Raw genomic sequence first — 18,298 nt, 5'->3', positions numbered from 1 at the left:
TGACCTTTTCTCACGTTATTCTTCTCTTGCCCATTTGGCCACACCGGATGCTGTGCTGTCCCTCAGACAGCCACCTGACTGGCTCCAGATGGAGACCCAAGGACCTCTGTGCAAATCTCACTTTCTCAGAGAGGCTTATCCTGAACCTCATCTGCTCCCAATGTCCCTCATCTTCTCTACTCTCTCCTTTTCCCAAACCGTTCCTCTCTCTCTTTTTTTAAAGATTTCATTTATTTATTTTGGGGGGCAGGACGAAAGAGAGAGGGAAAGAAACGTCAGTCGGCTGCCTCTCATACACACCCCAACTGGGGACCAAACCCGTAACCCGGTCATGTGCCCTGACTGGGAATCAAACCTGCGACCTTCCACTCCGTGGGACAACGCCCAACCCACTGAGCCACACCGGTCGGGGCCGCTCCTCTCTTTCTAACAGCCTCCATAACTTGCTTATTCATGCCTTTCCTTCTGTTCATATCTACTGCACATACCTACTGGAATCTAAGCTCCAAGAGCAGGAGTCTTTGCAAGCTGAGCTCACCGATCTCTGTCAAGCCCTGGAACAGAGCCTGGCTCAGCGTCAGCACTGCACGAACACCGCTGACTGTGGTGTTAACTGGCAATCAGCCCTGGTTTCCAGAAGCACCAGCCCTGTATCCCTCCATTTGGGGAACTTGAAAGATGCTGGTTCTCAGGTAGGGTGAGCGTTCTATGAAAGTTCCAGTTTGGGGTGGGGCTGTTACAGCCCCAGCGGATGGAAGGGGACGCCCCCTTGTCCTGCAGCCACTTGTGCCCACCTCCTTCCTCCCTTACAGAGAAATCCTGCTAATCAGGCAGAGAAATCCAGTCAGGGAAACATGAACTGAAGTTGGACCCTGGGAAACCAAGCTCAAGCTAAGTAGAAAATCCACGTAAAATAAATCTGTGGGGGGTGGGATGGGCGGAGGAGGGCAAAAGGGAGGGAAACTGGGACAAATGTAATGGAATAACAATAAAAAGAACCCTAAAAAAATAAAACAAAATAAAAGAAATCTGTGGAAATATAGTGAAATATTTTAATAGACTCTTGCATGTCTATTAATTCATATTACCGTCAAAAGAACTCTAAGCCCTGGCTGGTGTGACTCAGTGGATTGAGCACCAGCCTGCAAACCAAAGAGTCACCAGTTCGATTCCCAGTCAGGACACATGCCTGGGTTGCAGGCCAGGTCCCCAGTTAGGAGGCACACAAGAGGCAACCAACATTGATGTCTCTCTCCCTCTCTTTCTCCCTTCCCCTCTCTCTAAAAATAAATAAATAAAATATTTTTTAAAAAAAAGAACTCTAAGAAACAAATCATTCCCATCTTAGCAGATGAGGACTGGTGCTCTGGGAGAAGAAAAGATACCTACAGAGCCACACAGCTCTGTGGCGATGCTGGAAGACAGAGCTTGTGATGCAGAACAGAAATTTGTCCACTGCGGTGTTTGAAGCCCAGGGGTATTGGCAGGTGTCCGGAGGACCTGAGGTCACAGATAAATATGGCACATCTCCCCAGAGCATCAATTCATTCCCCAGGTTTATAGAAATTAAAGGTGTTATTCTTATATTAAATAAACATGGGTATTATATAAAGCACAATGCAAATATTTGCATGAATTATTAACAGTTTAAAAATCAGACTTAAAAACACATTTCCAGATTTACAAGAGTCAGCTTAGAGCTCTATAGCATCCTCCTCTGGCCTCTGTCTGGCTCTTACATAAATTACTTAACTTCTCGGAGCCTAATTTTTCTCACCTGTAAAATGTGATAATAACGCCTCCCTCGTAGGCTCATTGTCATGAAGAGTAAATTAAGATACGTAAGAGAAGTCCTGAAAACAGCCTGACACAGAAAAAAATAAAATAAAAACATTCATTTTTCTATCGTTATTATGTTGGAATTTTTAAAAACTAGCAGGAACCAAGAAGCAACCACCCATTCAAGTCCACAAACTCCTCCTGTGTCCAACTTCAGCTTTTCAACTTTCACTTGAGAAGCAAAAACTGGAAAAGATTTAGAGACTAGAAATTGAAAGGAAAAAAAAAAGCTTAAGGCTTAAAGAGCAAAAGGCTTGAGGAGAGGTTAAAGGAACCAGATTTCCTTGGAACTTGAGCCGGGAAGAGCTGGAAGGGGGACTTAGAAACAGCATTCACAAAATTTACAAAAGAGCTCAGCTGTTGCTCACCTTCCCCGGGGGCTGGAAGGGGACACCACACTGACTTCAGCTGGGGAAGGGGTGGGTTGAGGAGGCATCGGGGCGTGTGTGGAGCTATCAGAACTCAGAACCTGAGCAATGAGTGGAACCCATTTCCCTGGAGATTTTCTGAGAAACAGAGGACAGACGCCCAGCTGAGGAGGAGCTTGGTGTCTGAAACAGAAAGTTTGGCCGTCTGCATGGTGGGATTTGGCCCACGTGACTCCATATTTCCATGGTACCTCCTTCCTGGCCCTGCCTGCCTGCCCCACAGTCCTGTTTTACTTACTACGTGGCGTTAAGCTCTTTACCTGTATGCTATCAGAGGATGAGAGCTACCTGGAAGGTGAGAGCCCTTGAGTCATTAATAGTCCTGACCACTGTAACCCATTAAAGGAGTTCCTGTCAACCAGAGAAGGACACACAAGAAAGGGACACAGAGCAAGTATGTTTTGAGTCTTAGACAAGGGGACAGTGTGAGACACTCCCAAGCTGAGACCCCACCCCCACTCCCGGAGTGGGGGACTGGTGGCCTGAAGAGGGAGCTCTGCCTGGAGGAGGGAGGCGCCTGCCAACCCTACACTCATTCTGCTCCAGGCTGGCTCTGTCCACTCTAGGGGACCTCTGAGAATGCAGGGACTTTGCCTTGATGACTTTACTCCCAGGACCTAGAAGAGGGCTGTGTCATAGCCCCTTCACCAGCACACAAAGAGGCCACCATCAGGGATACACGCAGGCAGACCTACCTCTACATGGTCACACTCTGACACACGTGGCAAGCCACCCAGGGCCAGCTCTGCAGCTGCGGCTGGGACCCGTAGGCCCCCAGGACCTTGTCTGGACTGTACCTCATTACCTTCTGCTCAGGGACTGCAGCCTCTCTCCCGAGACCAGGCGCTCCTCTCCCACTGCCCCACCACAGCCCCCATCTGCCCGGTGTCTCTCTCTGCTCCACCCCAACACAAGCCCCTGCTCCCCCTCCCTGTTCCTGCCTCGGTCCCCTTCTTCCCCTGTATCAGCCTGCCCCATCCAACATGCCTCTCTTTCCCCAGGCTGTCCTGCCTGCTACCCTGAGCTCTCCTCCTCCGCCCCCCAGATCGGTCACATCTCCCCTCCCACCCACTGTCTTGCCGCTGCCCCCACTCTGCCCTCTGACTCCCTCCTGCTCAGCCCTCGAGCCCCACATCGGGAGCCACAGCAGGTTCTCATTAGGAGGAGGAGAGGGAGACTACTCACAGGCCTGAAATGGGATGTCGACCCTCTTCCCTAAGTTAAAAACAAAAGTGCCTGGTAGCTCTAGCCAGGTGGCTCAGTTGGTTGGAGCATCATCCTGTACACCACAAGGTTGTGGGTTCAATCCCCAGTCAGGGCACATATCTAGGTTACTGGTTCCATCCCTAGTCAGGACACGTATGGAAGGTAACCAATTGATGTTTCCCTCTCATCTCTCTCTCTCTCAAAATCAATAAAACTATCCTCTGGTGAGGATTAAAAAAGATTTTTTAAGTGCCTGGTACATAGTAGGTGCTCAATAAATATCAAGAAACCAATGAGTGAATGACTGAGAGTCCTGAATGAATAATGAAAAACACAGGAGGGGAGAGAAAACACCCTGACATCCTTGTCCCAGAATACTCTGCAGCACAGAGTATTTCTCAGGTGTGAGTCAACTTTGGGCTCGATTCCTGCTTTCTGGGGACAGGGATCCCGAGGAGGGAACCCGCACCCATGGGGAGGTGGAGTGACACAAGGTGATTGGCTGTTGTCCCAGATGGAGAGGGAACAATGACACCGAGGGAACAAGGACACTTCACCCGCCTCACGTCCCCTGTTCTCTCAAGATCTCCCTCTGGGCAAATGCAACAGAAACACAAAATCCATGTTACTCTCTATTTCTTCCAGGGCCCTAAGACCCTGGGATCCCTGCGCCAGGTCCCTCGTGGTCAATAAGTGGCACCTGGCAGCCTCATCCTGCATCCACCCAGGTGTCAAGCAATGGAGGAATAGCCTCTGTGAACAGAACCGGGGGTCTGCCTCCCGCCCCAGGAATTCAGTAGCACCCAGGAATCAGAGAAGAGGGCACAACTGAGTGCAGGCAGCTGGTGCTTCCAGGACCCGGGCCAGACAGGGGCTGCGATTCATGTCGGGGTGGAGGCTGAGGGCAGGGGTCTGTGCGAGGGTCAGGAGTCCAGGCAAGAGGCCTTGCTGTCGTCACCACCTGGGCTCAGCAGGATGCCCCAGAGGGCTTGGCCTGGCGACACGCACCTGCCTGCTCCCATCCCCTGGGCTCACCTGAGCTGAATCGGGGTCCCTCCTTTTGGGCAGGGGTTCAGTGGACATGAGCAACACCTGAGGGCAGCATGGGAGGGCGTCACCATTAGTCAGCAAAATCCAGGACATCAACCCCCTCACCCCCTGCTCCCCGAAGGAAACCAGCACTTGGTGCCAGGCCCGGCTCTCCAGGTGGCCCTGCCTTTGGCCTGGGTTAACCCACTGCACGTAGCTCGGGTCCCTGAGACTTTCTCCCCCACCTGCTGCCTGCACCCTGGCTTGCTGAGGTGGCCTTCTGCTGTGGCCAGGAAGCGCGGGGCAAGAGTCGAGGTGCAAGGTGCTGCTGTCCCCTGCTGGCTGCTTCTAGAATATCCTGGGCTGATATCAAAAAGAAAGTAGAAGAGGCTGGAAGGACACCCTCCCTTCCTCGCCACTCACCTTTGCATCAGGGAACATATGGGGTTGGTGGTTCCTACTGGGGCCATAGAAGGGGCTGCACCCAGGAACGTGGGCCTGCTTGCGAAGAGGGCACAGGCAGCAGAGAAGATGGGAGGGTGGGGGAGCAGAGACAAGGGACTCACCAGCTTTCCCCAAAGAAGAGCCAGAACAACCCCTCCCATTCACCTAGTCCTTCGCAGGACACAGAAAGCGCTCCCATATTCTAAACATCGTGCCAGCTCCGGATGATCCCAAAAGGCAGAGCAGGGTAGATGACAAAGAGGGAGGTCCCTGGGGGTTGTGTCCTTCCCCCACCATTACACAACACAGGGGCTGCCCTTCCTTGTCCAGGGCTCTGACGTAGAATAATTAAACAAGTGTTTCTGGGCCCCTGGGACGGGTCTCAGAACACCTACAATCACAAGATCTGGTCCTGACCAAAGCAGCACCTCCTCATCACAAGCCCCAACTTGTCATGGGTCGGTAGCCAGGTGTGGTCTGGAGAGGCTGGGTCTGTGTCTCTGGCAGGGGCTGAGAAGCACACTCAACAGAGATGAGCAAAGCCCTGCAAAAACAGACCATCTTAGAGCTGAAGGACACCCCTCTCGCGTGGCAGGTAGAAAGCCCCCAGGCGCTCCCACATTGGGGTCCTCGCCACTTGTTCGATAGCCTTGCACCTCCCACCTCTATCCACCTCCTTCCCCATCCTCCCTGCTTATGCCTGGTCTCCCACAGCTCCTGCCCTTCCCCCAGGCAAAGGCCAGGCCACAGTCAGGGATTAATCTGATCAGAAAAAAACAAGCACATCCTTTATCCTTCTCAGGTCAGCACCAGCAATAGCAAAACGCGTCCCCTGCTCTGGACCAAGGATCAGGGGACAAATGGGCAACTTGTTCTTCCTCTGGATTTTATTTTAACACTTAGAGAGGAGAGGAGGAATGTTTATTAGTAAGGAAATGGGAATTGTCAGAGCCTATGAGTGCCCCCACACATGTCTGCTCTCCAGGAAGAAGAAAGACAAGCTGAAGAATCTAAGACCCTTGTGAGCTATGGAGCAGTCTCTCCGGAAATAAAATGTGCATCCAAGCAGGCGCTCCAATCAGACATTTTTACCAGCTAGAAAGGGAAGCTACCAGAGGAGAAACGAGCCCAACGCCGACCTTCACCCTCAACCCGGCCTTGCCAGGGCTCCTTTACAGCCCTGCTGTGTGCACACCTGACCGAGTCCCACCAGCCCCGACCTTTCCCTGCCACCCTGGGCCAAGTGAGTTCCCATCAGCTGTAAATGAGCAGAAGCAGCCACAATGAAAGCATCAATCCCCCATGGCCTCGTCCACCACACCACCTTGCTCTGTCCTGTGAGGACCCGGCGCCCATCTGGACGGCACTCACTCCCCCTGCCAGGGACTTGCCAAAACAGTGTTCATGGGGACAGAGGAATGAATAAGACCCCATCCTTGTCCTCACAGAAACTTTCATGCCTGAAAGGGATGATCAATGACAAAAATTCACATTTCTGTAGCAGGCAGCTGTTCAGGATAGTGTTTGTGCAATAATTTCATTTCAGATATCTGACAACCCTGGGTAAGAGCTGGTTTTCAAATCTCCACTTCATGGAAGAGGAAACTGAGTCTCATAGTGATAAACAGAGGTCTCAGCCAGAGCCTTACCCCAAGGCCCCAAGAGCTCCAAACTCTTCCACTCTGCTGCCCACAGCAACTGGACAGCAAGACAGCGTCCTTCTGCCATTTCCAGGCGTGGGGAAGGGGCTGATGATCCCTGTGACGGAGATGTGATCATGGATGGGATCCTCAGGCATGAGACTGTGGGACTTCCCGTCCAGTACCAGGTCCTTGCTAGGGCTGCCTGGAGTTACCTTTTTTTTACCTTCTCTTTTTTTTAAGATTTTTTATTTATTTATTTTTAGAAAGAGGGAAAGGAGGGAGAAAGAGAGGGAGAGAAACAGCAATTGGTTGCCTCTCTCACACGCTCAACTGGGGACCTGACCTGCAACCCAGGCATGTGCCCTGACTGGGAATCGAACCGGCAGCCTTTCAGTCCACAGGCCGGCTCTCAATCCACTGCATCCCCTGCCACATACACACTTCTTTTTAAAGATTATTTTTTAAAGATTTTATTTAGTTAGTTTTAGACAGAGGGGAAGGAAGGGAGACAAACATCAATGAGGGAGAGGAGAAACGTCGATCAGCTACCTCTCACACACCCCCAACTGAGGGCCTGACCCACAGCTGAGACATGTGCCCTGACCAGGAATTGAGCCCGCGACCTTTGGTTCCCAGGCTGGCACTCAATCCACTGAGTCACACCAGCCAGGGCAGGAATTCCACCTACTGCAAGGGCAAAGCCATGCCACACTTCAGCTGTGCTTGGGTTAACTGAAGGGTTGGGAAATGTCCGTCTAGAGAGCCTTTCTTGAACAGAATAAGGGCACTTGGGCCTACCTCCTCCTCCTGAACCTCCCTGCACCTGTCGGACCGCCCAGCCCCCAGCCAAGCAGTGACCTTCCTAGGAGTCCTGCAGCTGGTGCACTGTGAGCCTCTTGTGTGGGTCTCTCCTGCCCTCTGGTGGACAAGATGCAACAATGCAACCACATCCCTGTGCAAGCCAAATGCAGACAAGATATCACTTTTCCTCCCACTGCCTCTCAACCTTTGTTCTTTTTCTCACAAGATGCTGTGTCTGGGCCCTATGGCAGGGCAAACTGATGAGGGGAGGGGGCCTTTCTCTCTGCTCCCTCACTCCTGTTCCCCTTACCCCTTCCTATACAGATGCAGACCCCTCCTTTCTGACCCCAGCACTCAGGAACTGCCTGCCTGGCTTAGTGTTCAGCTACTTCCAGGCATGGCTGGCACCTTGTCCTGGATGCTGGTGGTTCTCCCTTCCACCATGACCCCTTCTCCCCGTGTGTCCTTGCCTGGGTTTCCTCTCTACTGTCTGCCCCCATTCCGGTCTCCTCATGCACTGAAGAATCTGACCTCTGACCAGTCAAGGGCTGCCCTGGCCCCAGACATCCAGCTGTGGCCGCCAGCTTCATGGCTCTGGTATGCTGCTTCTGAGCCTCCACTCTTCTGGGTCTTTTTCTTGGCCCCAGCTCAGGCCACTTCAATTTAATCGACATTGACCTCTGCTCTCCTAGGCACAGTGCTAGGAGCAGTGGGAACCATAACCATCAGTCTACCAGGGCGGGTAGGCATGGGTAAAAATCATCAGAGTAGAGTGCACTGGGTTCTGAAGTCGGGCCTGTTTGTGAGGACAGGGACCCGGACGGCCCTAGAGGGAACTTCATGAGGAAAGTGATCAGAGCCACACCAGGAGGGGCATGCAGTGTCTCCCGAAGGGAGCCGTGCCCTTGAGGACATTACCTATGATGAGCATCGCCTATTGAGCACTGTCTTTACCTACATGATCTTCTGCCCCGCCCTCCAGCCCTGAAGTTCAGTTATTATCCAAGTGTTAAGGATGATAGGGTCCCTGAGCACTAGAGCAGCTTGCTTGCATCCCATAGCTAGGGAGCTGTACAAACCTGGCTCCGGTCCCTGGCACCATATTCTCTTGCTTCTCTACCAGAAGGCGGAGCACGTGCAAACGCGGAGGCACGGAAGTGTCGGCGCACCCCGCAACAGAGAGTATCCCCAGACAGGCTGCGACCACGCTGTGGGGGTGTGGTTTTGGAGAAGGGTGAGGGGTGACCTCCACTTTCAGAGCTTTGCAGGCAGCAGGCGAAGAGGGCAAGACCAGGGGTAGGCGACCAGAGGCACCTCTATGCCCTTCTCCCCTTTGTCTATAGTAATAGAACCTTTGGTTTGCAACTTAGGTTTTGGTCACTTTAAATAAAAACTACATTTCCCAGCCCTCCTTGCTGACAGATGTAACCATGTGGCCAGGGGTGGGGTGTGAGCAGAGCCTATGGACACGACTTCTAGGGGATGCTTTTTACTTATGTATTTATTTTTCTTTTAGAGAGAGAGGGGGGTAGAGAGAGAGAGAAACATTAACTGGTTGCCTTTTGTATGCATCCGGACCAGGGAGTGAACCCACAATCTAAGCATATGCCCTGACCGGGAATCGAACTGGCGACCTTTTGCTTTGTGGGATGACACCCTGGCCAGGGGTAGGTGCTGTTGTAAAAGGAAGGAGCTGCCTTTGCATCCTCTTTTGCCCTTCCTCACTGGCTGGCCCACAGAGGACCTGGTGAGCTATACAGAATCATAAAACAGGACCTCAGTGTAGGAAGAGGAGAGCAAAGTCACAGAAGACACCTGTCCCCACACTGCTTACGGCCAGACTGCTACCTGTGAGAGAGAAATAAACTTCTCTCATGTTTAAGCCATTGCTCCTCATGGTGTCTCTGTTGGGAGGAGGGAGGTCTGGGCCGGAGGCCATGGGGGTGAGGATGAAGAGGAGGGGTGAGGTGGGTCCCAGAGCCTCTGAGGTCAGTCCAACAGGACTGGGCATCTGGTTGAATGTGGGGTGTGAGGACACAGGGCCAGCGCGGCATCTAGTTGGCAGCAGAATGGAGCTGTTTGAGACAGTCCTCCTCCATTTCTTTGTCATTTCACTTCTACATCTAACTTTCTTCTCCAGGAGCCCTCCTTTCCCTGAATCCTAGAGCACCTCGCCCAGACCCCTCCTGTCTCTGTCCCTCAAGAGAGCTTCTCTCTTTGCTGAAACACCCACTCCAGCCCTGCGCCACCATTGTCTGGCTACCTCAGAACATCTTTCATAGACTCGGTGCAAACAGCACCTCCCCAGGAAGCTTCTCTGACGTCCAGCTTTCACGGTACCCAGCTGTCCCTTCTATACCAGCCTGGGCCTCTCTGTGCTGTGAACATAGGCGTCCTGGTCCATGTCCCTCCCTTAACCAGGAGCTCCATGGGGACAGAGACCATATCCATCTTTGGATTCCCATCATCTGGGATAGTGCCTGGCACGTGGTGGGTATCCAAGAAAGGTCATTGTACTGGATTTCCCTTCATCCTTGCCCTCGCAAACCACCCTCCGGCTCCCCACTACCATTCTCCCTCAGCAAGTTCCTCCTCTGAGTCCCATCCCTTGGGTGAAACAAAAGCAAGCCCAGCCAGCCCAGACAGGCAGCTTCCTGCAGACCCCTCATCACGCTCTGACTCAGAACTCCCTTATCAAGAGGCATCAGGTTTCTATAGCCTTACTCTCCACTTGGGCAGGAAAAAAACAGAAGCGAGCTTTCTCAAGGATGTTTCACTGGAAATGTTCTGGACCTTAAAATGTAGGTCTCCATTTCAGAAATGATTCAGCCTTAGATGAAAGAAGACAAATGTCACTATTTTATTGAGAGGAAGTTATGGAACACCATGTACGTCAAACCTCCACACGCCTCTCCTCCTAATGCAGCAAAATGATACCTTTATCAGCATTCAATCAAAGGCTCACTAAGTCCTGGGCGGGAAATGGGGCCGGAGCAGTCATCGCCAGATGTCCCTGGCATCCCTCACACGAATCCGCTGCGCAGTGTCGCTGTCATAAACACATGAAAGGCTTCCTCAATTCCACTCCCCATCCTCGTCAGCCACAAAAGATACGTATTAACTGCCTGTTATGTGCGGGGCACTCGGTGTGCTGCAGGAAAGCAAAACTTAAAATATCCCAAAGATGCTGAAAAGGGGTGCATCGATACCTCAGAAGTAAGTTATCTGCCTCTGAAATGAGTCACAGAGTCATTTGTAAGAGGAGACCAATGCAATCGCTTTTATAAAGAAAAATGGCCTAGACCAGTGTGTGCTATCACTTGGCTCTGTGTAGAATTTTTGCCAAAAGCTGGAAAATGATGTCATCATAATTATTCAACTGTGCGGTACCTGAGTCGATACAGGAAGTCTAAAGCTTTGACAGTATGCCCTCCAGTCCCTGCTGTGGCCCTTCTCCCCGCCTCCCCCCCCTCCCCCCGCATTGCCAAAGGGGCTGGCAGAACATCTCCCCAATCCTGTTCTGCATTGGGAGTGAAATGCGAAGACTGGGTCTAGGAATGTTTTGAAGTCAAGAAGGTCTGCAACTTTTGAAAAGGACTCCCTAGCTTCAAAATCAGTCACACAAAGACTTTAAACAAATGCAATGGTTTTAGGCAGAAGAAAGAACTCTGAACACATCTCCACGTGCCTTTTTTTAATCAGTTTGGGGAAACCATAGACACATCCTTGTCCTACAAACGGTCACGGAGCCACCCGCTGACGGGGAAGGAAGCCTTTATACGGCATTTCTCAGCACTTGTTAAAATCTCTTTCCACATACAAATCACTGAGCACCATTGTTAGCAAAATATTAACATTTACATGATTTTTCTCGTTTGTGCGAGAGAACATGAGGACAAATTCCTCCACATTTCGATTCTTGGAGTTTTATATCTGTGACATATATCATTTCTGTATCAAATGCCCTTGTACCGGTTTTGTTTGCAGAGAGAGGAGGCTTTTATTTTTATATAAAATGCAGACTCTGAGACAGGCCAAAAACCAATTTCTTCACTCCAACTAAGGCACAGTCGCAAAATGTGATGCAAAGAGCCAGACTGTCTGAAGACGACCCCAAGGCCTCACTCTGGGTTCCGGGGGTACTGGGCCCTGCTGGAAGAGCCCCTTCTCTGACTTCTCTCGGTGCCAGGTGCTGTACCCAGTCAATCCCACCCTCTCATGGGGCCAATGGGTTTCCGCCCCGACCACCACCCCTCTGCAGAGGAGCTTCCCATTCCCACAGCCCCAGGTATCCAGGTGACAAGCTGCTGGTGTTCCCAGGAAGCTCTCAGGGACAGCCGGTGCTGAACCCAGGACTGCCCCATGAGCAGACAGTAAGGTTTTCCTTTCCTGTTATCTGGTGGCTGTCACACCTGCACCCCCAAGGAGACAGACCACAAGTGGTAAAGTCCTTTCCTTGGAATGCAAAGCCACACTGTGCGGTGCAAAGCAAATGGCCCTGGCACACTTTGGAGGGGATAATGGGAGCAAAGGGGTCTGTCCATGTTCTTCCTGCAGATTCCATCTTGTAAACAAGTTCCATTCATCCACCCCCAGCCTCAAGATAAGTCTGTTTCTTAACTGATACTATGTGACATTGTGGAATGGGTACCGAGTCCTATTGCATAACAGGTGTGCACCCAGATGATGGGACGTCCCTGTGCGACTGTGGTGACCCTTATAGGACCACATTGTGCCAGGCAGAGCCCGTAGGCAGCAATCATTAAGAAAGCCCAGGTGCCCATCTCTCAATCTGCTACATTGTTTTGACTTCACAACACTGACACATAGATGATAATATATATGTAACTGAATTAGGGTTCTCCAGGGAAACAGAATCAACAAGAGAGATAAACATACATATAGATACACATACAGGTACAGGTACAGATACAGATATAGCTATAGATATAAAGAGATTTATTACAAAGAACTGGTCCATTATGGAGGCTAAGAAGTCCAAGATCTGCAGTCAGCATGGCAGAGACCCAGGAGGGCCAAGGGTGTCCGTTCCAGCCCAAAAGCCAGCAGGCTCAGGACCCAAGAAGAACCAATTTTTCTGTTCCAGTCTGAAGGCAGAAAAAGACCCATGTCCTGGCTCACATGATCAGGCAGATGAATTTTTCTCTTATTCAGCCTTTTGGCTCTACTCAGATCTTCAGCATATTGGAGGAGGCCCAGCCACCTTGGGGAGGACAATCTGCTTTCCTCAGTTACCGATTCAAATGTTAATCTCATTCAGAAACACCCTCCCAGACACACCCAGAAATCATGCTTAACCAAACACCCGGGCACCCCATGGCCCACTCAAGTTGACACATAAAATTAACCATCACAATAACATAAATGGCTGGTATCCATGATAGCCTGGGGCGGGGGTAGTCACACTTGACCTTTCCTAATGGGGCTTACACATCCCAGGGGCTCATAGTTAGCATAGAATACTCTCTTGAAAACCCCCCACTGAAAAAGCAGCTACTTACAAGCATTCCACACTATCACTTCTGTTAATTAGTATAATGTATGTTAGAAAGTATTTTTATTGCTGAAATAAATGCTGTTCAATATTATGCGTCGGCTGAGCACAGATCACTGCCATTCTACCCATGTGTGAATGGAGTATAAGAACCTACTCGACCGGGTGGCCCACGCCTTCTGACACAGCACCACAAGCCAGACGCATCCTTTGGGCTTGTAAAGGTTTGTCACCACATCCCAGCTAGAAAGTTAGCTGAATCCTCTGCTCAAGTATTGCTTTACCTATCCCAGTCTGTATGCAAAGTGCTTAGAAGAATGCCCAAGGGACAAGGAGCTGGGATATTATAGAGCTTACAGTAGTGGGTTTTATGATCCTTTTGTGCCTGCTCACTAATAAAAATGTGTGCATGTAACAGAATTCAGTCTGAGACTTACTCTCATTCATACATATGACCAGGTACAAGGTTCAGCAGCAGGGGGTGGGGGGTGGGAAACAACATCTTTCACCTATCTCTATATAACAAAAGTGAGTGATATCAACTAAAAAGAACCTAAAATAATGATAACCTAAATTGACTTGGGTATGTTTGCAACACCATTAATTCAGGGTTCTTTCTCGTAAGCCATCCTATCCACCTTACACGATCATGTGCTGCACTCTCCTCCTTAATGAAGAAAAGGATTCAAAATCACTTGGACGAGCTAGAGTAAGGACTGTGTTCATCAGGATATAATTTCAGAGGTAGGTCGGGCCGCAGTCCAACGCCCTTACCCAGGGCTGCCTCGGTACCGGCCCTTTGGCTTCCTCCTGTATGGTTAGGTTACTCCAGCAACTCAGTAGCCATAGCAGTGACAATGGAAGCTTCTAGAAGATTCTGTGACCTGTTGACATGACAACTGGCAGCCCCCACCCACTTGGGTCTCAACCTTAGCCTTCGCCCTATGGGCTCCTCTGCATAGGATGAGGCCTCTGAGGCTGCCCCCTGGGAAGACCCGCATCACAACTCTGAGTCCCTTTGAGTGACATATTCTGCACATTCAGGCAAAGCAGCCCGAGAAGAGGAAGGCCATGAACAAGGTGGAGTGTTTCCACCAGGCAGCACAAGGCGCTGATTGGTGAGCTGTAGTGAGCTCTGGTGCAGGAAGCGTGTTCGCTGCAGGTATCAACCTTCAACCTCACAGGCGTGCCTTCAGACTTCCTTCAGCCTCGAAGAGGTGGCGTGGCCCCCATAAGCTGGCACCTCCGTAGCCTCATCACCAGATACCAAGAGACCTTCATTCAGTGTCATCAGAAGTGCCCTAAACCAGTGATCGCAGCCATCCAGGAGGACTGTGCTGGCGGAGGTGTGGACCTCACACTGCCTGTGGCACCCGGTACTGTGCCCAGGATGCTTCCTTTCATGTGAAGGAGGTGGGTGTGGGTTTGGCAGCCAACGTGAGACCATTGCAGCATCTGCCCAGAGTCAGCGAGAACCAGAGCCTGGTCTACGCGCTGGCCTTCCAGCCTCTGAAATGATGGCCGGCAAGGCCCTGGGCAGTGGGCTGGTCCGAGGAGTATTGTCAATCAAGGCGGTCATGCCTGATGCAGCCAAGATTTCCGGTAAGAGCCCTAAGTCAACTTGCTCTTCTCCTGCGACCGTTCTGTAGCCAAGAGCCTCAACTACACAATATCCTGGAACATGAACGTGCTGCAAACCCAAGACGTTGTTAAGCTGTCCGAATAGACTCCTCCCTAAAACTGATCTACCTAAAAACAGCTGCCTAGAGGCTTCCCACATGATTTTCCTTCTCCCACCTCCCAGAAGAAAGGCACACCTCCTACCCACCCAGACTTGCACTGTGATGCTTTAGTTCCAGGTATAAGAACCTCAGCAGAGAATCCAGCAAAAAACCAATTTTGAAACGTTGGTTTACAGGTGCCGAACTAAGTGACTCCGCTTACTTTTTGCAAGTCATGTAATTTTTTAATTCTTTGCTTTCTACAAAATAGGATGAGAACCTAATCAAGTTGTTAACAGATTTCTAAAAAATTTTTGATGATCGATCACAATGCAATTTGTTGACTTAAAAACCAGAAGAAAGTTAAAGAATTGGATAGTGAGTAGAGCGAAACCTTCTTGTCCATCCTCTCTCATCGATATGAACAAAGTTGTTCAGTACTTACATCAACACAAATGAAAAATATACTGAGTCCTGGCTCATTCAAGCACCAATGACACTGGCCATGCATCTCTACCCTAATGTGTCAGTCCCATCCACAACGTAAAATATTTCCATTTTTAAAGTATTTAACTATTTATTTATCAAGTCTTGTAATGTATGTTGACAGCATATTAATAATAATTGCAAAAATAACTCGATCAAGAAGAAATGTGTTCAACATTTAGGCACTTTGGATCATGAGAAATAAAATTTAACTTTATAAACATACTTGTGCTACTGATTAATATGAGAGGATGTCCACATCAGAATAAAATTGTTCTAGGAGGATGTGGTACAGAAAAATGAGCTCAAAGAGGAAAACGATATAAAGTTTCAAACTTGTAAAAAAGAAGTCGTGTGTGCATTTTTAAGTGAATGACAGTAGGTATCAAATCACTAACATTTAAAAACCCAATCTGACAGTTTTATTTTTAAGTGAAGATATTTCAAATATGTGAAAATTACTTCAACTCCTTTGGAAGATGTCCCTAAGTGAACTTAAAAATATGCTACAAGACACAGCATTTAAAAGACACATCTTTTAAGTAAAAGACGGTCAAGATCACAGAGTAGATGAGTCCATCTGTTCCAAAAGAGGCAATTTACAAGTGAGCACAACCAATTCTGGCCTTGTTCCCTTCTCCCTTCTTAGGCAAGAAGCATCATCCTTATTCAGTTGAAAGGAGGGGCTGGGAGATTCATATTCTTGCAAGATGGGAACTAACATAACCTAAAAATTCCTAGAAATTCTTGGAAAGTGTAACAAAATATATATCTGAGTATAGTGGAGCTCCTAAGAAAGAGTAAGGAGGAAAATTTCAGTGCCAGAAACCCAGTAGGAACGGAACTCTGTGGCAGTAAGTGTTGGAGCCGGCCACACAGCTGCCCTGTTGCTCTACCCTGGTCAAGTCTGAACTGTCCATCTCCGTAACCAGGAGCTTCCTATGTCCACAGAGAAGAAACGAGACTGTGTGTGGTACAAGGTGAGGTGTTGGAACTAAGATCCCAACAAAAAGCCAGAACTTGCAAAGAGATACAACTTCAATAAAGGTGGATTAGGAAGATTCATTCGCTGGTGTGGGAGACTACAAGGAAAACTTATCTATTCCTCCCTGGTTTATTAGAGAAGTCTCCCCTGAGAAATCTGAGCAGCAGGACTATGACTCACAAGGGTTTGGGACTTGAAATTACATTACCTGTGGCTCTGGGAAGCCCCAGGTAGGAAAATTAGCAGGAAATTGGTTCCACAGAAGAGTTAACCCAGGAAGTCCATAAAAAACTATTGCAAAACTACTCTGCAGAAACAGGCACTTAATCCACATATGAAACTCCCCAAAGATGAGAGCTCACAAGTCAAAATGACAATTCCAAATTAAATCATAAGGAAATGTCCTGAGCAAGAGCCAGCAAACAAAACAAACAAGAGTACGAGAAACTCAGTATTTCAGATAAAGGGGGAAAGCTCAGAAACAATAAAATCAGAATATTTAAAATCATGAATCATCAAAAAAAAATCATTAGAAATCTAAAAAGGCAGCACACTCCATGAAAGAAGGAGCTATCTTGGAAAATATTCCAAAGAAAAGTCAGGCCCAAGTAATGGGAAGAACCATTACATTGCCTTCTGCTTGGCACCTGCAGGGCCCCCGTCACACAGGATCCCCAAAGGGTCAGACGATGTCTAGCCAGGTCACGGGAAAGCCATATCACTGCCAGGCAGTTTGTGTCCCAAGGCTGCACCCACCCCCGCCCCCACCGGGAGTGCATCTATCTCCCTGCACCTTGGAGCTGAGCCTAGTTCCCTCAAATGACCTGCCTGCCATCCCTTCCTAGATTACCTCCGCTGTTTGCAGAGTTAATAAGAAAAGCAATTGGTTGTTGTTTTGCCTTGTTTTTAAGATCAATGACGGAGCACAGATTAGTTTTCAGCAGAGGGAGCCACAGTGCTGAACCAGCAAAACTCTGAGACTCGGAACACTGCTCTGCGGCGCAGATCTGCAGAGAAATATTGTGGACTCACTGCCAGGTTAGACTGGAAGGGTCTGGGGGCTCATCTTCTTCAACCTTTGTTTTCCATCAAAGGAAACAGAGGCACAGAGAAAAGTTCAGCTGACCTTGAAAAATGTAGATTTGAAGGGCGTGGGCCAGCTTATACAGATATTCTTTTCAGTAAACAGTCCGTCCTTCATAGTCATGAGTTTCACATCTGCAGCTTCAACCAATAGCAGCTGGAAAAGAGTCTTTTCTCGTTCCCAACAGCAGTTTCCCTACAGTGGGTTGAAAATGTTTTCCGGCCTATGAGCCAAGTGTCGCTGGTTCGATTCCCAGTCAGGGCACATGACTAGGTTGCACGTCAGGTCCCCAGTTGGGGGCACGAGTGAGAGGCAACCACACAGTGATGTCTCTCTCCCTCTCTTTCTCCTTTTCCCTCTCTCTAAAAATAAATAAATAAACAAACAAACAAATAAATAAATTATTTTTTTTAAAAAGAAAACGTTTTCTATCCAAGGTTGGTTGAATCTGCAGATGGGAAGGGCCAATTATAGTTAAGTTTGGGGGAAGTCAAAAGTTACATGTGAATTTTCCACCCCTGGGGTCTGTACCTTAACCCCAATATTGTTCTAGGGTCAACTTCAAGCTTGTGAAACAGATGAAGCCTGGACTTGGCCTTCCAGCTGCGAGGCCACAGCCAAGCTGGCTGAGGGCAGGTTGGGCGATGATGGCCCAGTTTGCCCTCTCTGCTGTCTCCCTCTGTGGAGCCCCTCCTTGACCTCCCTCAACTCAGGGCACTGCTGCTCCCCTCCTCCCCCGGGGCAGGAAGGGTGCCGGTGTGAGACAGGCAGGAGAAAAAAGGAGGTTCCTTTTCTGGTCTCCTCTACCAGAAATTTGATAAGAATTCTATTTGTGTGCATTTTTCAAATATACTGACTTCAGGGGAAAATCAGGTACATTTTGTTGAAAGACTTTATTTACAGTTGCATTCTAGTGAAAGAATTAATCTCTAACGCAGTGGTTCTCAACCTGTGGGTGGCGACCTCTTTGGGGGTCGAACGACCCTTTCACAGGGGTCACCTAAGACCATCGGAAAACACATATATAATTACATATTGTTTTTGTGATTAATCGCTATGCTTTAATTATGTTCAATGTGTAACAATGAAAATACATCCTGCATATCAGATATTTACA

At 49.2% G+C, this 18,298-nt stretch overlaps 1 pseudogene; it reads left to right on the top strand.

Annotated features, from left to right (window-relative positions):
- The first annotated feature begins 13,756 nt into the window (after positions 1–13,756).
- Positions 13,757–14,631, top strand: LOC150002144 (delta(3,5)-Delta(2,4)-dienoyl-CoA isomerase, mitochondrial pseudogene; annotated as a pseudogene).
- The last annotated feature ends 3,667 nt before the right edge of the window (positions 14,632–18,298 follow it).

This window comes from Furipterus horrens, unplaced genomic scaffold (assembly GCF_987537825.1).
Source record: "Furipterus horrens unplaced genomic scaffold, mFurHor1.1.pri manual_scaffold_9, whole genome shotgun sequence".
Classification (NCBI taxonomy): domain Eukaryota; kingdom Metazoa; phylum Chordata; class Mammalia; order Chiroptera; family Furipteridae; genus Furipterus; species Furipterus horrens.
The sequence above is the reverse complement of the archived record's forward strand: the minus strand, read 5'-3'. Positions and strand labels throughout refer to the sequence as shown.